Here is a 9270-nt window from a genome sequence, read left to right as displayed (position 1 = left end):
CGTGCTTGTATTTTTGGTTGGTAATATTAAATATTTTTATATTTTTGTTTTAAAAAATCAATATTATTGCAAAATTGCAGAGGAATAATGATTCTAACCATATTGGTTGAAGCTGTAATCATTGTCTGATTCAATTATTGGTCTGCATATTGGAAGTTTAAATGTATAAGCCTCATTCCACTGTGTGTATTAGTCATATCTTTATGTATTTATTATGGCACAGTATGTACATGTCACGTTTTCTTTATTATCTCTGGATGTACATTTAGGTTGCTTCTACCTCTTATAAATGATACCACAGTGGACATAACATAGAAGTGCAATGCTTAAGATTCCATTCTTTTGGCTTTATTTTCAGGTGGGTTATCAGAAAAATGGTAGATCTGTTTTAAACTCCCTGTGTGTTTTTTAGGAAAGCTACTCCTGGTTTAGTGCTCTTTGAGTTGCTCCTGCTGTTGCTTCATGACAGGGATGGGGGCGGAAGGGTTGAATGTTGGCCTCCTGCATACAATGCATGGGCTCCAGCCATTTGAACTATTTCCTCTGCCTTTACTTTATGTTTTGTAAAAGAAAGAGTAATGAACATTTTAGTGGGTATAAAATCGTGTAATCTCTTTGTGATTTTAATTTGCAGTTCCCATCTGGAATGCCAGGAATTGAACCAGGGTCAGTCACGTGTTGGCCCAGTGAAGGCAAATGCCCTGCTGTTGTGCTATCATTTCAGGCCCTGAATGTTTTCTAATAATTTCATTCTCCTTCCTGCCTTCCTCTCTTCTTGCCTTTCTTCTTCCTTCCTTCCTTCTTCCTTCCTTCCAACCTCTTCCTTCTTACTTCCTTCCTTTCTTAGTTCTTTCCTCTCTCCCTCTCTCCCTTCTTCCTTCCTTCCTTCCTTCCTTCCTTCCTTCCTTCCTTCCTTCCTTCCTTCCTTCCTTCCTTCCTTCCTTCTCTCTCTCTTTCTTCTTTCTTTCTTTCTTTCTTTCTTTCTTTCTTTCTTTCTTTCTTTCTTTCTTTCTTTCTTTCTTTCTTTCTTTCTTTCTTTCTCTGTTTCATTTCTTTCTTTATTTATTTCTTTGTTTATTTCTTTATTTGTTTCTTTCTTTCTTTCTTTCTTTCTTTCTTTCTTTCTTTCTTTCTTTCTTTCTTTCTTTCTTTCTTTCTTCTTCCATCCTTCCTTCCTTCCTCCTTCCTTCCTTCCTCCCTCCCTCCCTCCTTCCTTCCTTCCTCCCTCCCTCCCTCCTTCCTTCCTTCCTTCTTTCCTTCTTCCTGTTTTTGAGCCATCATTACTGTTAGTCGTGGTGTTCTCATGGGAGCATGGGTTGCTGGAGATGGAACCCAGGGCTCTCACAAACAACAGAATGTACTGGAATCCTGTAGCCATCTCCTTGACACCTTTCTTTCCAATCTGGTATTTCACTCCGCTGACTGTTTCATTGTTCAGAAAAAATAGAATTTGGATGTATTGGCTTTTGTCTGGTTTTGCTCTCATTGCTTGTGCTTTTAATGTGACTCATTCACTTTTACTTCTGTGAAGTGTAGACTTCCATCAGGATAACCAGGCTGTGATTTTTGCCACTTTCCACTCCAGTGCTCTTTAGTGCATGGCTTAATAGGAGTACTTTCGATTGGCTCCTTGGTATGACACACCCAGAACTGCCTTAAATGTTCTGCATTCATTCTGTATATTCCCTGAGGATGGCCATGTTGTCACCTCACATATCCCTCTTCCTTTGCCCTTCGTCCACCTTTCATGCTCCCTTTAGAAACAGGTTGTTTGGAACTGCTCCTCATTCTCTAGCCCATTTTCTATAAAATTGTATGAGGTGTGTGTGTGTGTGTGTGTGTGTGTGTGTGTGTGTGTGTGTGTGTGAGTGAGCACGCACGCGTTCTGAACCAATGACAGGTCAGACAACAGGTTGACTTTAGACCAATGAGAGCTGCTGGGTTCCAAATGGACCAATTAAATGAGGTTAAAAGGGACAGTGGAGAACTAGCCTGGAGAGGTAGCATAGGTTTCATTGTCCTCTTGGTAATGACCATTTTGTTTGCTTGTCAAGGAACTATATGAACAAATGCAACATATTTTGGTGTTGTTTTGTTTCGGAATTGTTGGTGGCTTTAAGCACTCCTTCTACCCAAGGTCAATAAAACATGGCCATTCTCTTTTTATAAAGAGAGGGGCTGGGTTTCCTGCAATTGTGTGCCCTTTTCTGTCACCTGTCCTATTTTTGTTTGACTCTAGTTAACTTTGGCTAGAGCAGCTTGTGCCAAGGATCTGTGAGCTGGACGCGGGGCCCCTCTCCTCCTCGTTGCCGATGGATGTCAGAGGGGGTCCTTTTGTTGCCCTAACCTGAGGATTTGTGAGAGCAAGTGGGTGGTGGGTGGAGGAAGAGTTGGGCTCTGGGCTTCCTCCTGCATTTCTTTTACACACACGTCCACGCAGGCACGCATACACACACACACACACACACACACACACAGACACACACACACACACACACACACACACACACACACACACACCACACGCCTACCCGTGGGGGCCCCTGTCGGTGTGTCTTCCTTCAAGATGACAGGGCGCTGGAGAAAAGGCTGCTGGAATCAGCTGGTAGGTGCCCAAGTAACCTGAACCCCACCCACCCTCGCCCTCGCTCGCTTGCTCGCTCGCTCGCTCGCTCGGGGTTGTGCGGCCACTCCAGCTGGGGGGGCCCACCCGCGAAAGCGCCTGCCAAGCAGGGGCTGAGGGTGCCGGGGGCACGAGGGTGGCAGAAGGTGAGCCGGGGAAGGTGGCTCCGCGCGGCCGCTTTCCGGGCCCTTCCCAAACCTCCCTCGGGGCGGCAGCCCTCCCGCGCCCCCCCTCTCCCCCGGCGAGTCTCTTTTTTTCCTCCTCTGCTGCGGCGGAAATGACAGTGTGGTGCCGCCGCGGTGTCATGGTGCTGCCGCTGGACAGAGGGCCCCGGATTCGTTAAGTTCGGCTCCGGAGCCGCCGCCGCCGGCACCCCACGGCCACTGAGCGGTCGCTGGCACTCCTCGCGGCCGGCCGGCCGGGCGGATCCCGGCTCCTGCGTGGCGGCGGCGGGGGCCTAGAGCGGCGGAGGCGGCGACCCTGGAGCCCGGCGCCCTCGGACGCGCGGAGGAGGCGATGGCCGGCACCCCGGAACGCTCTGGGTAAAACCTGCCCCCCACCCGGCGCGCGGCCCCCGGGTCCCGAGCCCCTCGGCCGGGCTCCGGCCGCCTCCGTCCCCGTCCCCGTGGCCGCCGGTCGCGGGGATCCGGGGCTCCGAGGCCCGAGAGGCTCCAGGCGGCCGCCGCGGCCGGGACCCTGCTCCCCACGGGGCCTGGGCAGCCCTGGCGCCCTCCGCCGCCCCCCGGGGGACGGATCGGCCACTCGGGGCCGTGGGGCGGGGGCGGCCGGGCCTCCGGAACGGCCAGGCTGAGCCCCGCGCGGCAGCCGCGGTCCCCGGAAGCGGGCAGCGAGTCTGGGAAAGGACCCCGCTGCCTTCCCACGCTCCCGCGGCCGACAGCCGCCTCGGCCCGGCCTGGGCTGCTCTCCGTCGCCCGCCGGCGGCGGCTCCCCGGGGCTCCCGCTGCCCTGGGGATGCTGCGAGCACTTGGCTGGCGGGGAGGCCCCGAGGAAACTTCGTCTCCCGCCCGCCTAGAGGTGTGACCCTCGCATCTGCGTCTGGGGACTTACTTATTCCTGGCCTAGCTGGACGGTCGCCCTGCTGGGGTGACCGGGGATGCGACACCTGTCTAGGGCACCAGCTGCCGTGGCAGCAGAGAGAGAGAGAGAGGTGGGGATTTTCCTCACCTGCCTTAGAATAAAATAAGTCCATCACGGACGGGCCGATGGACAGAGAGAGATCTTTCGGGGAATGGAAAGGCTTCGCGACTTAGTAGACCTTCCTATTCTTTGCGCAAGGAATGTGTGTCTGTGTGTGTGTTTGTGTATTTGTGTGTGTATGGTTTCTTAGAGCTGATCGTTGAGTTCCCCAGGCCCTTGGGTTCTTAGCTTTCTCTCTTTTAGGCTCCCCAACCCAACCTGCATGCTCACTCTCCTTCCTTCCCACACGTGCTTCTCCCCTGCCAGCAATGCCACAAACCCCCACCAGTTTCCTGGTCTCCTGTCACCCTATCCCACACTCACAACCTCCTGGCTGTGCAGTCTCTCTTGCTTATCAACCACTTACCTTTAGGAGGATTTCTGTAGGGGGTACGTGAAGAGTGATGGCTGGGTGTCTCTGAAGGGCAGTCCTTATAAAGGATAAATTGGAGACAGTAAATAGACAAGCAATGTGTGTAGACTGAACCCTTTGATTCTTAATTTGGGCCACAAGAGTTGTCTTTAACTCCATTCTCCTTCCGCCCACTACAATCATGTCTCAGAAATTCCAAGGGGAGAAGAATGCTAAATGCAGTTTCCTTCTCCCACTTCTGAAACTACCCGAGCTGCTCCCCCCGAACCCCTTCACACACACCCTTTCCCATCCTTTTCCACTCTTCTCTATTCCAAGAGGAAAACAGTCTTTTTGCTATATTTATATAGTCTTGCCCAACCAATTAATTTAATACAGATAGATACTAAATGTGAGTTAGAATTTGCAAGATTGTTTACCTACAACTTGATTTATGTGGCAGCCGTACAGGTGTAAGAGCCAAGAAGATCATTCATACAGTTTATCCAAAATTTGATGTGCCAGATTTCTGGCCTTGTAACATTTTCTGACTTCTCTCTTTTTGTAGTTGATGTTTTAGGTTAGGGACACATTATATACTGGGTACTGTGAATCTCATCTTGGCCCATTGAAGATAAAAGGGTTATATAAACTCTCACCATTATTCTTTTCAAAGAAGTACTTCATTTGCCTTTCTATTCAGAGAATAATTTCCCTGGCTGTCAGTAAGAACCATAGCTCCTTACTGGAAACTGAGTTTGCTATTATTAAGCAGTCCTTGGACACCAAGTTATCACCATCCTTGAATCCTCTGGTCTGGCGGTGTTGTTATTTTAGTCCAAATACACCTGAATGAAAACATAAATAAAGCTTGGCGTGAAGAGTAATGATTCTTTTAAAAGTCGAGGCATGAATCATATCAAATGTGCTGCAGCCTAACAATCTGAGTCACTCATTTGAAAACATAACCTCACCCATTTCTCGTCTAGATCAGGTTGTTAACTTCTACTAAAAAGTCACCTAAATAATTTCAGGCATGCCTCTCTGATCATGATTAATACCTTACAGTGGGTGATTCAGTAATATTTTGGCTCCTACTTGTTTGGGTTGTATATCCTGAGTTGCAGCTGTAGGTAAGGCCAGGAGGAACTCTGTGAGCAGTGGTAGAGAACAGGAACTCTAAAGAGGCAATTCTCTCCTTCACATTCACTTTCAGGATAACTAAACATCTTCTTTAGCATGTTGTGCCTTATAAAAGCCCTTATAGGATAGACTGCTGAAAACTGTGCATTGATTGCTTTATGAATATCTCTTCTAAACAGTGCAAATTGATTTTGATGGAATCAGTTGAGTTAATCCCTCCTGTAAGTGCAGGATGACTTGCCTCGACTTGCAGAACCTCTAGCAGTGCCAGTGGAGTCTCATAATTGCATTCAAAAATTGCTTTCACTCTATTCATTCTCTCATCGCTCCTCCCATGAAATCTGCTGACACCATAACAGTTGTGAATAAAATTGCAAAGGGACTATATCTTCATAACTCAGCAACCGTCATTGGCTTGATGACGAGGTATGCATATACTCTTTTCCCTCAAGTTTTCTCAATAGACACATGGCCCTAAAAAGGAGGTGAAGACAGTACTGAGGTAGAGAATGTGTCTCCAGTGACTATTCTCAAAGGTCTCTATTCAGCCTTGTATGTATCCTACTTCATTCCTTTTTTTAATTTTGCTTTCTGGGCCACACCCAGTCATGCTCAAGGGTTACTCCCAGCTCTGCACTCAGAAATCGCTCCTGGCTGGAGGAACCATATGGAATACCAAGGAATCGAACCACAATTCATTCTAGGTTAGCGTGTGGAAGGCCCTACCACTTGTGCCACCACTCCGGCCCCATCCCTCTTCATTCTTACTGGATCTTGTCACTTCCTAGTGGTTAGGCCCTACGAATCAACTGCTAGAGGTCAAGGGGTGCATCTTTCCTAATTAGCATTAAGTTTTTTACTTTACCTGAGCAAATGGGAACATGAAACTTGGCAGAGCACATCCTTACTTAAGCTGGGTGTCTTGGCTTAGAGCTTTACATCATTTAAGTATATTGGTAACATTAATATATTATGACATAGAGAGTCTGAATGAAAATTAGTGTCAAGATGGTAACAAGTGTCTGTATTTCAAAGTGAAAGACATATAGTACAGTGTTTAAGATGCTTCTGTGCTTGTTTTGCATATCGCCTACCTGGACTTGATCACCTGCACCACATAGGTCCCTGGAGCCTCACCAAGAGTGATTCCTGAGTGCAGAGCTAGGAGTAAGCCCTGAGTACTTCTGGCCATGGCCCAAGATTCAAAATAAAACTTCAAACAGAGCCCCCCCTCAAATGTTTGCATTTTGGGTTCCTTTCTTTTATGAATTTTGCACCATACCTGGTGGAGATTAGAGGCCACTCCCAGAGTTTTGCTGATGCAGGGAGGGGAATGTATTGATTCTGGTGGTGTTCAGGGGACCATGCAGTACCTGGGACCCAACCCAGGCAACTTGCTTGCAAAGCATGTGCTCCAGCTCGTTGCGCTCTCTCCCCGGCCCTGTATTACAGGTTTCTTATAAAACACTGTGTTTATCACTGAGCAGAATACAGAAGAGAATAGGGAAGTGTTTCTCAACCAGGGAGTTGATCATTCTAGACCGGATGAGTGGGGTTGATACAAGGAATTTCAACTCCAGGGATCTTATGCAGAGGGCTATTTCCTTATTTATTTTCTCCCCTCAGGAAGAGGAATTCAACTAAAACTGTGCTTGGGGCTGAGCATGTAGCTAAGTGATGATAGAGCACTTATCTTGTATATGTGAGGGCTTGTCTTACACCTGGTACTGTAGCATATAAAAAACACTGCAAAACAGAACTCCATGGACACTGGAGGTTTATGATTCTACTACTGTTCCTCACTACTATTTACATATTCCTCTTCTCCATGATCATGAGCTAATAAAATCTCTCCCATCTCCTATAATCCGCCAAGACTACTAGATGCTAAAACTATGGATGGTAGAGAAATTCTAAGTAATATACCAACAGCCTCACTAGTCCCTTCTCTAAACTGGATTAACTTCAGTGCATGCTAGAACATGGAATAAGTTAAGTTGGCTAGCAAAATATTGGATTTTTCTTTTTGGGAAGGTAGTTGGGTTATACTCAGCAATTCTTGGGGTTTGCTCCTTGCTCTACACTCACTGATCAATCCTGGCAGCTTTGGCTGACTGTATGTAGTACTGGGGATCTAACATGAAGGCTACACCCTACTTGCTGTTATACTCTCTCGGAAACCATAATACTGTTTCTGGTGGTGCTTGTTTCATATGTGGTCCCAGTGATCCAACCCACGTCAGTCTCACGTAAGACGAGTACCTTTCCCACTGTACTCTCTTTACAACCAGGCAAATTATTGTTTATGACAGTCTGACCTTGAGCTTTGTCTCAGACACTCTCCTGCAGGTCACCCTCCTTTGGGAAGTGAATATAGTCCTCAGTCTCTGTATCTTTCTCTTGCAGGCAAGGAATCTGATCACAAGCTGATGATATCCTCCAAAGCCCGGAACAAAAAAGCCTGCCATATAACATTCGTCTAGAAAGGAGCATAATGTGTGGGCATGATAAACATTATATATATTAGGTCATGGAGGGTCTGAATGTATACAGCACCAAAATAGGAAAGTGGTTTATGGTTTTGCATCCTTGATTGCTTTGTCTACAGCCCTTTGTTCTGTGTTGCTAGGATCCATGTGGTTCCCTGGGGAGTAAAAGCTAGATCTCAAATAGGCTTCTGTTTTCTGTCCCTTCTTTTTGATCTCAACTTGGAATCCTCTCAGCCTAACATTCAACAGCTTGCCCTACATACATATATAGCCAGTTTTATTATGTAAATGTGCAGATTTCTTCCCATTACAAGTGTACCACTGAACATTAAAAATATACACATAATTTATTGGGTAACATGTTGAAAAAAATCAGTCTTTGAAAGAAAGCTGTCACTGAGACCTGCAGGTAAATGAAATTTGTTCTCCATTTGTCTCCAACCTTGCAATTACCTGTGTAGCCTGCATTAAGATAAAGGTATTATGAATTGTCTTTAAAATTCCTGTCAATTTCAAGAGTTCCCTTGGCAAATCTGTGTTTTAATTACTTATATTAATCTTTTGTATTTGTGGCAGACTTCGAACATTTCATATGCTATTTATTGTGCTAGTTGTTTTAAAGTTTATAATGACTAGATCATATAAAATAGCCAATGGACGTGTTTAAGAACTCATTATTATAAAGAAATTATAATTAAGTTCACATATTAAAAATATGAAGGAGACTCTAATAACCTATTAAGCAGGAACTGGCTCTGGCATTCTCTGGCAGCTAGTAATCAACCTCAAGTCCCAACCTCTGTGGGTGTTGAGATTGAATTTTAGAGAAAGAAGAAAAAGAAGAGAAACTCTTATTGCCTTGAGGGGAGGGATCCAGTACAACAGGGAGAATTATGACCATAAGAAACAGCACATTCAGATGTAGTCCAAAACTCTATTGGGAGCATGACCATTATTTCTACCACGTGTTTTGGATGCATTTTTGAATATTTGTTGCATCCCTTCATACTGTTCCTCTCATCTGTGGATATCTGATGTGTCTATATGTATTTGTATCTACAAGTGTATCTGTATTTGTGAAGTTATTTCCTAGTTTTATTTGCTCTTCTTCTGATCCTCACATGAGCCTCGTAGATATTTTTCATTCGTCTGTGGCTTAAATACTTAAAAATGTCTTGCCCAGGTTCACTCAGCCAACTCAGTTAAGAGCATGGCTGTGATCAGATTCTATAAAGATGATTCAATGAGACAATTGCCTGGAAACCATTTAAAATACAAAATGGTAAACCCATGTAAGATGATGTATTAATTATACTCATGGGACCAAAACGACTCTTTCTATTTTTAGTCTGCATCCTTTTTAGGGTTAGAAATCTGTGTCTTTTCATGTTGTCTATTATGTTCCCAAGTGATCTTTTTGGGCACCAAAAGGCCATTTTCTAATAATAGTGTTATAGGAGTTGGTA

The 9270-nt window shown here is 45.6% G+C and overlaps 1 protein-coding gene across 1 annotated transcript in view; it reads left to right on the top strand.

Annotated features, from left to right (window-relative positions):
• The first annotated feature begins 3092 nt into the window (after positions 1-3092).
• Positions 3093-9270, top strand: part of MID2 (midline 2) — a 117187-nt gene continuing 111009 nt past the window's right edge. The window contains exon 1 of the mRNA XM_049767566.1: positions 3093-3165. The gene's annotated coding sequence lies outside the window, so the exon portion shown is untranslated. The remainder of the gene's footprint in view (positions 3166-9270) is intronic.

This window comes from Suncus etruscus, chromosome X (assembly GCF_024139225.1).
Source record: "Suncus etruscus isolate mSunEtr1 chromosome X, mSunEtr1.pri.cur, whole genome shotgun sequence".
In the NCBI taxonomy this organism is placed as follows: domain Eukaryota; kingdom Metazoa; phylum Chordata; class Mammalia; order Eulipotyphla; family Soricidae; genus Suncus; species Suncus etruscus.
The sequence above is the reverse complement of the archived record's forward strand: the minus strand, read 5'-3'. Positions and strand labels throughout refer to the sequence as shown.